General features: G+C 39.7%; 1 protein-coding gene across 7 annotated transcripts in view; it reads right to left on the reverse strand.

The window, feature by feature from the left end:
- Nucleotides 1-14,263, reverse strand: part of LOC135162302 (octopamine receptor Oamb) — a 37,563-nt gene that overhangs the window by 21,888 nt on the left and 1,412 nt on the right. For 5 of the 7 annotated variants that reach the window (XM_064120615.1, XM_064120605.1, XM_064120609.1 and 2 more), the window contains exon 2: nt 13,566-14,240. The gene's annotated coding sequence lies outside the window, so the exon portion shown is untranslated. The remainder of the gene's footprint in view (nt 1-13,565; nt 14,241-14,263) is intronic. The other 2 variants (XM_064120616.1, XM_064120610.1) reach the window with 1 other exon arrangement.

Genomic DNA, 14,263 nt, shown 5'->3' on the forward strand with positions numbered 1-14,263 from the left:
GTGGTCCCACAATTACAAAAAAAAAATTACGCGACTGTTTCGTATTTTGTTGATTGATCAACAAAGAATTGACTCAACTTTTCCGACATCTTCTTTGTCACTCCGACAAAAACCCCCTGAAAATGATTTCCTATTACGGATTAAGTGAAACGATCATTTTTCCTGAACATTTCTATTGAAAACAATTTGCTGAAGAACTAGTTTAGTGCATTTCCCCTGTATTACTCTGAATATTTAACAAAAATGAAGAAGAATTTCATTTGAATTTTCATTCAATGTTAGAGTTTCTCCAGAAAGTTTTTCTTCATGCATCGCCAATTACATTGCAGATTTTTCCTGTAATTTAACATGAGATAAGACAACGTTCCAATTTTTTTCACATTTTTTTTCGTATCCCCTGAGTAGTCACGTTTTTTCGTAAATTGCTTCTCCATTTCCCCCTCTCACACCCTTGAATTTCATATTCATTGTCTCGCCCTGATGTCAGTAATCACCATCATTTTTTTTTCCGTGAAAATCGACGGATGACGAGACCACATTATTCACTGGTTTTGGCTTCCCAGTAAATGCATTATATTCACGAAATCTGAAATTTCCATTTTTTTTGTCCGGGTAGCTAATCTTGATCCGAGGAACTCGAACACGCCATATTAAACCCCGCCCAACTGTACATATGTACTTCCATGTGTACACGAGACACACATAAACAGAAGTCACTGTTTACATCACTCCTATTGTTATTTAAAATATTAATCACAATTCCATTCAGCTCGAGTCCTTTGTTATCGTATCAAAAAATCAGTCTCTCTAAAATTTTAATGAAAAAAAAAAACACAACAATTGCGTAACGTCAAAACGTTTCAATTAATAAATCACCTAATTAAAGTAAACATCTGTGAAATCACTCTACCCTCCTCTCCTCGCCCGTACAAATGATCGTTATCGAACAGCAACGATAAATAAATAAACAATTGAACTAAAAAAAACTCCCTTGGAGAATTGATAAATGATTCGAGTGGAAGAGCCGAGATACAATAAACAGAATAAAACGAAGAGAAAATATCTATGAAAAAATATAAAGAGAGAATAAAAAACGAGGTCAAGGAAAGTCGTGGAGAAGAGGGAGCAGGGGGTGGAGATGAGGAGAATGGCTTTTGTCGTTGGGCGAAAGAATGGACTGGGGTAAGGCACAAGGAAATTGAAATGGTCCAAGTCATAGGCGGTGAAGCGGAAGTTATCGTGGGGGATGGAAGAGACGGAAGGGAGATTTTCACCCCTCAGGTGGGTGCGAGTGTGCGACAATTTTATAATTCATCCCTTCAGATGACTAGACTACAAATTCACACGAATCACTTTTATACCAATTTTATTTTGCAAAAATCAAGAAAAATATTCTGCAAAGCTGTGCTAATGTCTCGGGAACGAATTTTATTATCTCTGAGTCACTATGGAGCATTAAAAATTTATATAATTAATATAGTAAAAATTAAACTGCACCTTCAGATGGTATTTCTCTCCATTCCCACGGAAATGATCTTTTTTCAGAATTAGAGCTGCCCTTTTTAAATTATTTATAACAAGCGGAAGTCCGCTCGTGCAGTAAAATATATTTAAAGCAAAATAATCTCCGATAATGTTAATCCATCCTCACGCTCCCTAAAAAATAAATTGGCCACGTGACCAGGCAGGTCTGACCTTGAGAATAATCAAGGATTGTCAGTAATTAGCGAGATAGGCGCATTAAAGTTCATTAATGATCCCGGCGCGACTAGAAAATCAGTCGCTATTCTCATTAGGCGGATAACCTCTCTAATCAGTAGTTACACTCAGCCATATAGGCAGACCTCTTTCCCCCCTCAAAGCCAATGGAGCTAGAGCCCATCATCTGCATTCCTCCGGGATAAAAAAAAATGTCCCCACCCTATTGTACAGCAATAATGAGTCCATTGTCACACTCCAAGTGCATATTGACATTATAATGTATTGCACAAAAGCAATTGTCTTCAATATAACATTCGTATGATATTCAATGGGTGACTCTATCGATTTCCTTTGATATAACACTCGGGTGAGTACCACTCGAGAATTCTGTAGCACTTTACGGATGGAATGGGAGTGGGAGTTATGTGCAGAGTCGACGAATGATGCCGAAGAATAGAAAGAAAAATAAGAGAATGAGAGTGAGAGAGTGAGCCAGCGTCAACGACGTGACGAATTGCTTTTTCTCTCTGCTCTATGACATTTGTACTAGACAAGAGTGGACAGAGAAAATTCAAAAATAATCGTCAAGCGGATGTATGAGCAGTCGTGTGTAATTTTTTTTTTCCTCTCCCTGGTGTCTGAACACCACCACAAAGGGACGCAACAGAAGAGGAGAGATTTCCATCGCTCCAGCCCTCGGCAAAGAAAACATTTTCCCTTCCGTTCTGTCTCTTAATTTTCTTGGCGGGAGTGTGTGTGTGTGTGAGTCATTTCCTCTAGGTTTATCTGCTCCCTTTAACTGTTTTACGTCTGTTCTCGTGGGCGAAATCACTGTAACCGAGTTCACATTACTCTCAAAGGGCAGATATTTTCGATATAAAATACCGGCTCACCGATTCCAATACAAGGAATCAACATTGTCCAGTAGATCCCAGGAGGATTAGTGCGTGATAATATTTGCGAGGTCTATTGGAATCTGGCTGGAATTATTAATGAAATGTGTTTTGTCCCCGACGTTGCAGTGATTTAACGTTAATCCCAAAATGATTTAATGCCAACTGTGCGTGTATCAATCTCGTTTCAATTATTTGTTTTTCGTATTTTACTTCTGGTAATTGAACTTCGATAGTGGAGTGAGTCTTTTCAGGCTTTCGGAAAATAATGTCAGTGGATGATGGCGGAATGATTTGTTCCAATGGCAAATAAGGTAATTGCCATGGGATATTAGATTTTCCAGTCAGCCCTCTGGCGTTGTTGAGTGATTCATCGATGTAATTTCATTGTCTGATTGAAATGCCATTTCGCACAGCATCCCTCCCCCTTCCTTCTCATCTACGGCATTTACAATATATTTGTCCAATTAACAATGTTCAATTCACCAAGTGATACTATTTTTTCTTGGCACAGCTGTGCTGCCATTCAGCGGGACGCTATGGAAGCTCTGAATACATGTGAGGCCCCTCGCTCCCTTCGCTCACGTTTTCCTGCCAGTGGATGAGTAAAACCTCCTTTTTAAATCTCCAAATGCTAAAATAAACTCTTACACATTCGTGTCGCATCATTCATTCAAAAAATAATCCCAATATTCCGCTTCCTCTCACATTCTGCGAAATGTTTCTGTTTCTTAAAAAACAGAGACATCAGTTATCTCCGAGGACAGAATGCACGGGGATGAAGAAAACAGTGCCAGGTGGGTAATATCTAAGAATGCAAAATCTACAATCCAGCAGAAGCATCCCCAAGATGAATGACATGCTACGGTGTCGTGACTCAGTCTGCCGATGTACCCCGAGATACCGTGAATTCCACAACGACACCGTCCCCTCCATATTGTGGCCTCAGTCGCCCATCCAACATAACACTATTATTATATAGCACAAGATGGAACACGGTGGTAGGGGGAGGGTGGAGAAATCCGAGAATTCTTGGCAAAGCTCGTGGAGTCAGGGCTGGGGAGGGGTTTAGTAGGTTGAGTTGGTGTTCTACCATCAGTGCTAGATGGGACTAGAGATCGGGGATCTCCAATTTCTCCTCGTCGGCAATCTGGCTGAGATTTATCACTGACCACACGAGTAGGCAATCACCCTCCACTCATCCATTTCCAACCCTTAAACCACTCACTCACATGGTCTAACGTCAAATGGACGAATTTCAATGTAGCATTGATAGCTCGACCCAAATCTTTCACATGTCTGGGGATTTCGAGGTATCGTTCTGATTGAATATCGAGGAGCACGGATTTATGTAAGCATTTTCTCAATCCAACGGTCCCGGGAATATATATATTTTTTAAAGAGAAAATATTGATAAATAATGTGAATAAAACGCTGCGATCCATCTCGACGGATAAAGTAAATTCTAGGGGGGAATAGGTGGGGATTTCACTGCGCGGATGAACACGAACGACTAAATGATGTAAATACCTCTTATACTGCAGTAATTTTAATAATCAATTAAGATTTTTGTACGTCCACAGCATTTTTCAGTGAAACTCTTCGGTATTTTATTGAAAAAAAAATTCTCCAGCTGGCGCTTGATAATGATTCTCACGGGGTTCATGCCAGGATGGTATTTAAAAATGGCGGTATCGCCACTCCGTATTTGCAAACATAAAAAAAAATTAATCATTATTTCCGTATTTTTCTCTACTCACATCACCCGGTTTCTACCGAATGAACAATAAGATTCCGAACCGTCTATAATTCGTTTTCATCCCTTTTTATCTGGAAATTCATGACGTCAAACATCCGTTCCATTTCACTAATTACGTGAATACATTTCAGAGAAAAAATATTAAAAAATATTTTCAATAAAGAACTTTCACGACGAAATACTCGCGGTATTTACATTGCGGATGAGCTCGGTACAGCGAATGATGTAAACCCCAAACACACCCCAGTAATTTTTACATTTTTGTTTATCACTTCAGCTGTTTCGAAAATTCAATTTCCAATTGTTACCAATGTTCAATTGTTCTTTATCACTACCCAATCGCCGATATTCATCGTGGTGACGAGCTACCAGATACACCCGAACTCGGAAAAAATGTTCGCTGCTGTCCATTCGACCATTCACCCGCACCCTCCGTACGCCCACCTCAATACGCCCAGTATATTCGATTCAAACACCCCCCGGGCACACCGCTACCCACTATCAGCATCGTCGCACCGTCTATTCTCCTCAGTTATTTTTTTTCCTCCAATTTTTCCCCTTTGAATTTTTTTTTGCTCATTCTGTCTTTCTCAAAAGTGAATCTCTGCAACCGTAAAACCGAGGGGAAAAAAATGAGAGAAGATGGCGACCGAAGAGCCGAGAATGACGCAATGTAAAATAGAACAGTTGCACCAGCTTCGCGATGGGAGAGAATGGGCCGAAGGACGTTTATCAATCGTCTAAAAAGAGAAAGAGAAACCTCTAACTGAGGTGAGACGTGTGAAATCCTTGTCTATGCACCGGTAATGGCATGAATTTCCTCTCTCCTATCTTCAATTTTCCGATAAGCAGACCCTCCCGTTCATTGGATTGTGCGTCTCGACAAAACCAAGCCAGCAACCGAGATAACGAACTCTTTTTTATTTGTCCAACGGATGAAAGCCCATTCCCCGGAGTGAATTCCATTGTTAAATAATACTACAGGAACACTATTGGATACTTATCGATTCTCTGTTATTTCGTCAAATGCTTTGAGTATGGGATTACGGAGGAAATCACTCGAGTGGAAGAGTATGATAGAAATAAAGTCGCTTGCTCCAACAATTTCGAAGATCCACGGGATTGAGTGACCGACTCGGGAAAATAGACATTTTTGACATTCCCGTCGATCTCTTCCATTTTCAAATCAATCTGCTCCTACCGGAGAATATAAATGCTCAAATTACTGCGGGCAGTCGATTTACTTCAACCAAACATTTCCAATAACAAATAAAATTGGCAAATTTCCATAAACCTGTCCGACCTTTACCTCAATCACATCCCATAGGAGAAAATGTAAAACCAAAAATTATTCCTGAAATTTGATGTATTTTAACCGAACCTTTGCAATGTGAAATTCATTGTTCACTTCATATTTCATCCAGTACGTTAAATTGTAATTTCATTGTTAAACAGTACGAAAAAAACCCTACGAGATTCCTACCGTGTTCCTGTTATTTCGTCAAACACCTCGAACCTGAAATTTCAAGAGAAATCACTCGAGTCAACGAGCATAACACAAATAAATTCCCTCACTCCGTCAATTTCTACGATTCCCTCGGGTTGAGTGACCAAGTAGTAAAAACACAAATTTCCGAGGCACTTCAATCGACCTGTCCCACTTTTCTCCCCTCCCCCGCCTGTCGCTCTCGTCTTTTCAAACAGTTCCGCCAATTAAAATTAACTAGACTGCAAAAAAATGATTATCTCCATGCATTGTTCTTCCTCAGAATTAAATTCAAGGTCGCCGAGAAGTGACGGGATGAGAGTGGGTGAGTGAAAGAGAGGAGGGGAGGTGGTAGGATAAAATTAATAGCTTATGAAATGGCCTTCCAACGTCTCAGGGGCTCGCGAACTCGCGTGCTAAGCACCCTCGATTTTACCCCCCCCCCTTCTGGTTGTTCTATATCCATACTCTCAACGTTGTGCCGCTGATGACGTAGCAGATTCAGAGGTTTGGCCCACTTGGTGCATCCCCCAAGCTCCCCATAGAGACCATCGTTGAGGCGCAATACCCCTGGTTGGCTCCTCCAACCGCACTATTATAGCATACTCCTGTATCACGTCCTCTTTCGTGATCTAAACCCCGCTGCAGTCCTTATTAAAGCCAGTCAACCTTTCCTGAATCTCGGTATCATCCACTTCCATAACCAATTATCCTGGGTTACCAGCTCCCTCCAATCTCTGCATCCAATACTCCATTACTTTCAATTTACAATTTTTTCCCCTCTTAATTAATTTTCGAAATAAAGGAGGTCAATGATGTTGTGGACTTGAGTCCCCTCTACAACGTCAGCAAACCGAACATTTATGAGAGCGGAAAACGGGAGTAATTAACAATTACTATTGTCAATGACGTCTCGAGAGTGAAAAAAACGGCGGGAAATTTGCACCAGAATTTTTCAGCCAGAAGGAGCTGGAAAAATCTGGAAGACGATTTAATAAAATTGTTGATTTTTTAAAAAACTAATGGGGAAAGCCCAGAGTCATTGAGAGACAGGAAATAATTTTGAGAAATGATTGAAAATTAATCCCTCAGAATTTAAACATTAGTTTTCAATAAACTACGTACGTTGATTGAAAGAATGTTAAATTGAAAAGAAAGAAACGAAAGAATTGAATTAGTCAACTGAACAGACCAACAAATTCCAATCGAAAAGCCACGAGATATTCATTTCCGCCAAGTCCCTCCCAAAAAAACCTCACCTAATTAACAATAGCCTTATCTCATCGTACCGTCCCACCCCCTGTTCTCAATACATCAATTATTATTTTCCCTTCGCTCGTAATAATCCCCTCTCCACTCTGAAGACATGAAAAAAAAACAAGTAGTCAACCTCTCCACAGTAGAATCGGAAATTTCCTGTCTGTCTCCCGCAGCGTCTATTATCATCGTTTCACGGCGCATCCCCGGGGGAAATTCATATTTTCATATTTACCTGAATTGGAACGAGAATTGTTTATCATTATCATCCTCCCCTCCTGCATCACCGCAAAGTTGTTTATTTCATTTTCTCATGATTTTTTCAAGAGTGAGAGAGAGAGAGAGGAAAAAAAACAACACATGGGCTTTTGTACTTTGAAGCACTCTGGGCACAGAGGAGATACTGTTCAGCGATAAGTCGCGTATATCACGAGTGTACACACTGTTGGATGATGCATTGTGCTTTCAAAAGCCTAGGGGAAAACAAAAGATGACTAAAAAATAGGCGAAAGAAAAAATAATGAAAAAATCAAATTGAATGCGCACGCGCCATCGACAATCGCCCAATTAGGTCGTCTCCCATCACTCCCCCCCCCCCTCTATGTATCTTCGAATTAACTGAGAGGCATAAGGAGCCTCGGAGGAGGGTGTGGGGGAGGTAGATGGGGAATTTCAGTTAGTGATTGCCTCCGAAGAAATAAAGAGTTACAACCGGGCGGCGTAGGAGGAGCGAGAGAGGAGCCCTGGGCGATCGAGACGCGACGACAAGTTGTAGAAATGGCAGAGAGGAACGAGTACACTTTCTGAATGTCAATGAGGCCAGCGGAAGCTGCTGCAGCAGCGAATAGGAAAATCCATGCAATCCCTTCCCTTTCCCCGTTTCGCCTGGTTCCCAGTCATCCTGGGGTATCAACGGGCTCGTTTGAAATTACCCGGTGAATCCATGATACTTGTTTTTTCAACCGTTTGGATTTACCTCCCACTATCGGTGGAGTTTTGTTTACTGTGGACTAGTGCAAATGAACAAACAGTTTTTAGGACTAAGTGGACTACGCGAAATCAAAAGTATTTGTTTTTTGGAGGTTGGGGGTAGCTTTTAAACTGGTAATGGAAATTTTTAAGGGTTTTTTTTGGTTTTGAGTGACATTCCATTTGGAAAATCGGTTTACTTTAAATTTATCTACTTGCAATTTTCACTTTTTTTATCCATCGGTATGGAGAGATTTGTTGTTGAAATATTTGAAGGGAATTTAGTCTCTTTTGTTCTTTAGACGGTTCATTTTCTTTGACTTGATTGAAAATATTATATGCAGTGAATTTGATACATAAATAATATTAGTATTTTGATATTAATGTTTGTAGTCAACAGGAATTAAAAATAAATTTCTTTTTACACCTAATTAGTCTAATTTCATTATTTCACTTTGCAATAAATTTCTTTAATTGCAAAGAAGATGAATCGTCTGAAACACAACACTCATTCACGAAAAAAAAATTAATTTAACACTCAAGATAAAAAAAATCATCCCACCTGTTGAAACGATTTCCTAAATTGAGAACTTCCGTAGCTGAATGAGACTCGCAATTACCAAATGCCCAAATACCGATGACGATTGGAATAATAGCGGACACGAGTGAGTGCTTGCCGCACATAAAATCGGGTGGGAAGTGAAGAGTGAAAAGGTGAGGGGTGACGGAAGTCAGAATGAGAGTTAGTGGGGGGTGGGAGAGGGAGATTCTGCGGGTGCTCCGGTCCCGCGAGGGCTGCGACGTGTGCCCCAGGTCTGGTTTATTCTGCGTGGGTGCGGCTCTCACTGCTTACAACGAGAAATGATGCGCCCGGTTGTATCATATAGCCACCCACCGTGATACATAGATTTTTTTTTTTTTTCGTCAGCGTAATACCAGAGGAGATGGCGGATGGATGGAGTTGAGTGCTCCGCTTTACTTCGATTACGATATACAGAGAAAGGAGTAGACGGGGAAAGATATAACTTGAAAGAGTAGTCAGTCGAGTGGATAAAAGCAATAGTCCGGCGATGGCCCCTATATGGCAACTCCATTTCGTATTGGCATTATAGTTTTGTAATTTATTTTTGGACTGAGGTTTTTTTGAAGCAGATGATTGTTTTTGTTCGGATATCGTGACACTTTTTTTAATTAAAAAAAATATTGTATCTGATCTTTTCTACAAATTGACAATTCGAAAACAATCATCGATTTTTAAGAATTTATTTCCTTAGAAGAAATAGATTTAAAAGACGTGAAGTTGAGTTCATATTCAAATTTGATTTTGTATTTATGTAGTACACCGGAAAAAATGTTTATATATTCTGGCCCTCGTAACTTTATAACCCAGAGAGACATTTCAAATTTATATTTTTCTTCACCGCAAATATTGAATTAGCAATCGCTCGTTTAATTACTTCCCTCATTCACCAGTCGGCAATATTGCCCTGATAAAACACTCGAGGTACGTCGGTTACGAGAGTTTATACTGGAGCAATTTAATTATTTTGAAATACGTATAATACCTGCTGTTTCGTTTGAAACCAAGTGCAACTGCCGTTGATGCTCGTTGCTACAAAGGAAGTGGATGAAGTTACGAAAATTCGTTGAATATTGCCAGAAACAATTAACGATGAGTACCAATGGTAAACGAATAAACTCCCCTCCCAGTTCACTTACTTTCATCATTATATCATTGTTGCGAATAAACTTTCAATTACACGTTCATTGGAATTTCAAAACGAGACTCGAGATGATAATTGTCACGACAAAGACAAGGCATATTTCCGCGTGAATAACGTGACTATTAGATGCAATTCCAGCCCGGAAGATAAAGATGAGGTTCATCCAAGAAGGTAATGGCATAATTTATCCCCAGGAGGAAATTTCCGAACGGTATTTTCCGGGAAAAAATTTCTTCCAGATAAAATGTCCTCACGAAAAATTTTCCTAACACGAAATCGCTCTAGACATTTCTCATTTTACAACAATACCATTAAATAATCAATATGTGGTTAGTGGTGCGGATAATTATTTGATTGTAGAGCGTTTGCCAATTATATTTTGAGACATTTTCACCCGAGTTTTTCCCAAGAAATTCTGAAAATTTTCATTTAATCTCGCAGCTTCAGTTCGGCCGTGGTAATGAATGTTCGAAGTTCATGTTCAGTTAATACTTATAATTTTGACACCAGCAATTATTGCTTGAAGAGTTTCACGAGTATAATGAACTATCGTGACACTTCTGTACTTAACAAACACAAAACATCAGCTCAACATTTTATTTTTTTCTTACAACCACTTGATTATTTGTTTTTTCACTCGTTTAACTTGAATTTATTTGAACATATTATTTGATTTACACGGAAGCACATTCGAGTACATTATAAGTGCTTGTGTATCCGGCCAGAGTTTTCTCCATACTGATTATTTTTTTATTGCCAGAAGGTATACGGTTGAATAGATTTTGTTTGCTACATTTGTATCCATCCCCATATGTTGATATTTTCAATGTATATGCGCTGAATAATATACACACATGTATATGGAGTTCTATTGTCTTTTTGTGGGTGCCTTATATTAAAATGTTTCACTGTATTCGTTTCTGTTAACAATCTGAGTACATGCAGTGGTACTCTCGTTTGATCTGTGTTGAGTATTAGCTATCGTTCCATCATATTGTGATGAGATTGATTGCATCAGCTTTGTATGGGTTGAAATTGTTGTGTATTTAAATGTCACATGTTGAACGGACGCATTGAGTCAGTTCTGTGACAACAATACAGACATGGAACCACCAATTATTAAACTACCACCTCTAATTTGCCCTGAATTTACATGAAAAAGATAATAACTGAGAGAGATTAGGTTTTTTCCACGAACGTGTGTCAATCCATGAACTCTATATCAAGTGAATTATTTTATTTACTCAATTAGTCCTCCCAATAAGAGTCACAATTTTTTTTGGCTTATTCCAACCTTTGCGATAGCAGTGCAGTGGTTCTCAACCTCCCCGGACAATTAGAGGACCCAAAACCAACTCCAAAAACCTTTAGCCACCGTTATTCGCGATAAAATCCACTGTTACATGTACAATATTCATTTCAATGTCATTTTAGCAATAAAAGAAGAACAAGGAAACCCGCTGAGATCATCCTTTTTTATGTTTATGCCTGTAAAAAGTATATTTGGCACGAGCCCACGTGCCCCGACGTCTCGCACGATTGAATAAGAGACGGATCGATGACTGCCGTTTTTTTTTTTTCAACTACTGTTTCATTTGTATTTTTTCTCCATTTATCCCCTACTTCCCTACCCTCCCCCCCTCTCCCGCCCCGCCCGTTTTATTCATTCGAGTGCATGCCAGCCACTAAATGTGCATTCATTGACGACGAATCGATGCCAACCACGATGAACACAATTGTTTTCTTTTTGCTCTTCGGGGAGAAAAAAAATTTACGAGAGAGGGAAAAAAATTCACTTTAAAATCTTTGTTAATGAAAAAAAAAATCTCTTATGGCATGGAGAGAGGGGAGGGAGGGGTGAGGGAGAATTGACACATCGATGACCCTTTGATGCATGAGGCCTGCATGTGGTTTTCGCGACATCAAGCGACAGAAATCGATTATTGAAATTTGAAGGTTGCTACACGTGAATGAAGCGAGTAGATTTAATATGGGCAAACAGCCAGGGCTGTGCATCGCCCATCTGATATGGTCTGTGTATCTCCTCCTCCTCCACCCTCCCGCACCCCCCTCCAACGGTAACTTCTCAGAGCATGTCACACGCACTGATGCAGATCAACATGCATACAGATACCGACTGATATAATTTATGCAGCGAAAACAGACATTGAAGATGGCACATGAACATTTGTTAATTCTGTTGTTACGGGGAGGGAAATATTTCAATAAAAATGACGTATTTTTTCCGTAATTTGGGGGCAAAGTTGGATTGTAGGAAATTTGAAGGGAAGTTGAGCTATTGCATGTTCATCTAAATGAACCCTTCGGTTAATAGTTACTGAAGGGTTAGTTGTAGAGAAAAAAGGTTGTACAAGAGATTATACAGGGGGTTGTACAAGGGGTTGGGGAGATTATACAACGGAGAGAAATCACCACAAGAAATTACTGGTCAAATATCATGAGTCGTGCGATATAACACGTGGAAATGAAAATCGATGGGAGTGTGCGTGAAAATCGAGGTTGAGGGGAGTCTTCCAGAGGGTTTACATAACCAAATTGATTTTTTTAATTACAGATAAAATATTTTTTTGATTTTAATGAATCCCAACATCCGACGTACAGTTATGATGCCAACATGCCGGTGGTAATGGGGTTCCAAGTTGAAAAAAATTATTTTCACTGTAATTAGGAAGGTAAATTTGTGACTCTTGTAACAAATTTGTAACATCTCGAACACATATGTATTTCATTGATGTAGATCAGAGAACAAATTCAACCGGATTCATTTGGTAACATCAACCGAACACTTAATGAGAGACGTAACCCATGAACTTTAACCGACAGTCGTGGTGCTACGGGTAAAGAGAAATGACAGCGGTATTATCGAATTACGTTTTGATATTTCGCCGGGAGTAATCAAGTCACTCATGTCGTAATGGGCAATCCCCCACCCCTCGCCCTTTGTACATCAATGCCGTTGTAGTGACGTTCAGTCGTGAACAGGAGAGGAATTTCTACGGCTGTGATTCACCCACTTAGGCCACCCTCATCGCATCAACGAAATTTCTAATTCATTTGCCGTTCATTGGGCTATATATCTCTTTGGGATTGATGAACTGAGGGGGTGTTTATGATTGGTCATTGATTAATTTAATTGGATCTGCGGTAATGGGATTGGGCTTCTGTTTCCGCAATGAGAAGTCAAAGGGGCTCTGACTTTGCATTTTTTATTTAACGACTTTGTTCCGAATGCGCTCAGGAAAGTGACTGTCGTGGTAATGTCTTCCCGAATTTATTTCAAAGAGCTGTTTGGTGACCCAAAAAGATAATTCAAAATATTAAAAAATACAAAAAGACTCACAGCATGTAAAAATTCTAATAAAAGTACTGGAGATTTACAATTCACCGGCTGTGAAAAACTTTCCGGCTCACAGAGTTTATCGAAAGTTCTAGTGAAATTCCGGAGAATCTGTAAAATTCTCGTAGCAATTCAATAAGAAACCCCTCTTTGCCGATAAAATTCCCGTTAAATTTTTTCATGGCCTAGACTTTTTACAAAAAATCGATCTCCACACAGAAAATGTAAGTAATATCACAAGAATTAAAAAACAAAGACGTTTGAAAAATCAACAGCTAATTTACACGATAATCCGCCTGTTTGAGGAACAATTCCAGGAATTCCAGACTGTCTCAGGCAACAAAACTTCACAAAAAGTGAAAAGAAAATCTGTGAAGCTCGGAATTAAATACAAATATCTGTTTATTTCATCACTCACCGTCGAAGTCTCTCTTCGTTGGAATGTCTCGTGCGGAGGGAAAACTGTCTATGCAATCGTATCGAAAAAAAATAAATAAACGATAAAAACTGGCTCTTGGCAGTGTCACCTCGTCAACAAGAATTTAATCTCATCCGAGTGACTCCCAAGAAGTTAACCCTCAGTGTCCAGGGGGGGTTGGGTCAAATCAGTGCAGCGATGAGTGGAGAAACTGTTTACTTTTTTTTTTCTTTAATTTCTCTTTTCACAGATCAATGAGCGATCGCGCAGCCTTCCGGAAAGTGTGAGACGATACTCTCACCCTTTGTAACTTTTCACACCATTCCCGTCGCGAATGTTCACCGTCACTTGCCATTTAATCAGCTGAAATGTGCGTTACACTCGCCTGACGTGATTGAAGCGCGTCATTAACCGGAGTATTTCTATCATTACTCACCGACAAGAGAAAAAATAATATATAATTTCAGTCGCACGAATGTTGTGCAGAATGACCACCGGTGGAGGCACGAATGAGCGTAAACACGAGGTATTTATCAATGAAAGCCTACTACCTTATTCTCTCATAAACCGTCGACGCCGAGGCCGAGATTGATCCGTTGAGAGCGAGCGCCGACGATAAACTGTCCCGAGGATCTCCCAAAAGCACGGGGCAGCGTGAATGTTTGGCTATATCAACTGAAAAATAATAATAATATAAA

The sequence above is a fragment of the Diachasmimorpha longicaudata genome, chromosome 5 (assembly GCF_034640455.1).
Source record: "Diachasmimorpha longicaudata isolate KC_UGA_2023 chromosome 5, iyDiaLong2, whole genome shotgun sequence".
Taxonomy (NCBI): domain Eukaryota; kingdom Metazoa; phylum Arthropoda; class Insecta; order Hymenoptera; family Braconidae; genus Diachasmimorpha; species Diachasmimorpha longicaudata.